The sequence below is a fragment of the Eriocheir sinensis genome, unplaced genomic scaffold, assembly GCF_024679095.1.
Source record: "Eriocheir sinensis breed Jianghai 21 unplaced genomic scaffold, ASM2467909v1 Scaffold768, whole genome shotgun sequence".
In the NCBI taxonomy this organism is placed as follows: domain Eukaryota; kingdom Metazoa; phylum Arthropoda; class Malacostraca; order Decapoda; family Varunidae; genus Eriocheir; species Eriocheir sinensis.
This window is the reverse complement of record NW_026112129.1, coordinates 107,501-110,869: the sequence shown is the minus strand read 5'-3', so window position 1 is coordinate 110,869 and position 3,369 is coordinate 107,501.

Here is a 3,369-nt window from a genome sequence, read left to right as displayed (position 1 = left end):
CTCACATCCTCTGACATTTTTGCATTTTCCACAATAACCAGACTACTTAGAACATTTCTGAAGGCAGCATTTGGAAGAGCATTAAATTCTCTATAAGTTAAGACCATGGCGGGTTCATAACACCCAATGATAACTTAGTAACAGAGGGAAAAATAACAGTAACTTCTGGAAAAATGGCTACTTCTGACTCACATCCTCTGACATTTTTGCATTTTCATCAATAACTGGACCACTTAGAGCATTTCTGAAGGCAGCGTTTGAAAGAGCGTTAAATTCTCTACAAGGTCAGACTATGGCACGTTCAATACACCCAGTAATAACGTAGTGACAGAGGGAAATATAAGAGTAACTTCTGGAAAAATGGCTACTCTCGACTCACACATCCTCTGACATTTTTGCATTTTCCACAATAACTAGACCACTTAGAGCATTTCTGAAGGCAGCATTTGAAAGAGCGTTAAATTCTCTACAAGGTCAGACTATGGCACGTTCAATACACCCAGTAGTAACGCAGCAACGGAGGTGAATATTGGAGTGAGCAAGCCCAGTGTCCAGCCCCCTGCAGGTCCAGACATCAGCTGACTCACCCCATTGGAGAGAGGGACACACACACACACACACACACACACGTAGAGATAGAGAGAGAGAGAGAGAGAGAGAGAGAGAGAGAGAGAGAGAGAGAGAGAGAGAGAGTAACCTGCCCTCAATACAAGAAACAAAGTCCACACACACACACGCACACACGTCAAGGTCACAGCTGGTCCTTGCCAACACAAAGGTCCCCCAAAATCAGCAACATTAAAAAAAGGTTTGACATTTTTGCATTTTCCACAATAACCAGACCACTTAGAGCATTTATGAAGGCGGCATTTGAAAGAGCATTAAATTCTCTATAAGTTAGGTCTATGGGAGCTTTTAATACCTAATAGTAACTTCGTGAGAGAGGGAAATATATGAGTAACCTCTGGAAAAATGGCTACTCTCCACTCACACATCCTCGGACATTTTTGCATTTTCCACAATAACCAGACCACTTAGAGCATTTCTGAAGGCGGCATTTGATAGAGCATTAAATTCTCTATAAGTTAGGGCTATGGGAGCTTTTAATACCCAATAATTACTTCGTGACAGAGGGAAATATAAGAGTAACTTCTGAAAAATGGCTACTCCTGACCCAGACATCCTACGACATTTTTGCATTTTCCACAATAACTAGACCACTTAGAGCATTTCTGAAGGCAACATTTAAAAGAGCATTAAATTCTCTATAAGGTAAGACTATGCCAGGCTCGTAACACGCAATAATAACTTAGTGACAGAGGGAAATATAAGAGTAACTTCTGAAAAATGGCTACGCCTGACTCAGACATCCTCCGACATTTTTGCATTTTCCACAATAACCAGACCACTTAGAGCATTTCTGAAGGCAGCATTTAAAAGAGCATTAAATTCTCTATAAGGTCAGACTATGGCGGGATCATAACACGCAATAGTAACTTAGTAATAGAGGGAAATATAAGGGTAACTTTTGGAAAAATGGCTACTCCTGACTCAAGACATCCTCGGACATTTTTGCATTTTCCTCAATAACCAAACCACTTAGAGCATTTCTGAAGGCAGCATTTAAAAGAGCATTAAATTCTCTATAAGGTCAGACTATGGCGGGATCATAACACGCAATAGTAACTTAGCAATAAAGGAAAATGTAACAGGAATTTTTATATATATGAAGGTTAAGAATGTGTGTGTGTGTGTGTGTGTGTGTGTGTGTATGTGTGTATGTGTGTGTCATTGTCATATGATTGAGAGAGAGAGAGAGAGAGAGAGAGAGAGAGAGAGAGAGAGATACGTCATTCTCTCTCTCTCTCTCGCTCGCTCACACCCAAGATGGCGTCGAAATAGAAGAAATATCCAATAATTTTACTTACGGGCACTCGGTCTGGGTATTTCTTCCTGATCTTCTCCCCCTCGGCTCTCCGCTTCTCAAATGGATGCTCTTCCTTATAAAGCCACTTCATTTTGGGGGTTTTTCACGTAAATCTTCAAATATGGCGGATGGGATGACTAGCGCTGCGTCCTCCTGCTTCGGTGGCTCAAGGGTGACTGGCGGGGAGTGTGTCATCCGTGACGTCATGGTTTGCTGGTGGCTTTCAAGATGGCGGATGGTCGAGGGTTTAGATGGTGATTTGACTCCCTCCATGGTGTGTTTTATTTGCTTGGAGGTGTTTGAGTGGGTTATTGTGTGTTTTTTTAGTGGTTTTGTGGTGCTGTGGATCGCCCCGTGTTTTTTTGGCGTGTTTTAATTGTGATATATGGATCAAAATGGCGGTCCTGTGGTTAGTCGTCAGGTTCTCATTTGACTTTCTCCTACGTTTATTTATCACCATTTTTATTTATTATCGACTATTTTGTATTATTTCCATTATTTTATCGTTTATTCTTAAGTATTTAGCGCTAATTATGTATATTTAGCGGTTAATAATGGCGTTAATCATCGTTATCATGACTATCTAGTGTTGTTATCGCCATTTTGTATTTTTATCGACCTTTATTCACTCTTTTTTAATCTATTTCTATATATATGGAGGCCTATTCGAGATCCAATTATGTATATAGCGGTTAATAAAGGCGTAAATCATCGTTATTATTATTATTCATTGTTATTATCGCCATTTTGTATTCTTCTCCTTCTTGGGTTACTCTTTTTTAATCTGTCTATATATGAAAGCCTAATCAAGATGGCGGCGTACTACTTCCCCTCCCTCCTCCGCCTCCGCCATAAAAGTAGTTCCATAATATAACCAAAAATCACCAAAAATCCACCTTAGTGACACGTAATGGCCTTAGACAACCATAAAATCGCCATTATTATCACCTTATCCCTTATTATTGACACAGAAAGGAGGATTTTTATTATTATTTCGCCAATTGACGCAATATTATGACTCAGCCTTGAACATGTGACACCCGTGACGTCATCGCTCGGGTCATGACGTCATCGATCACGGAAGCCAGATTATCGTATTCACATCGTATTTAACAGTTTTAGAGCCATTTCCACTATAGAGGAGCCCCGATAATTAACCATTTTAACGATAATTATATATTGAGTTAGTTAATAAATGGAGGAGACGATTATTGGGTCGAGAATAGGGAAATGATTTTATGAGGCTGACTGTGTACAACAATATGTTGCCCTTGGGTACGATGTATGACTCAGCCTTGAGCATGTGACGTCATCGCTGGGGTCATGACGTCATGGATGCCAGATTATCGTATTCTTGGTCTTGGTTAGGGAGGTATTTGTCCATTTCAGACCCATATCTATTACCAAGAAGCACCAATAATTAACCATTTTAACGATGATTA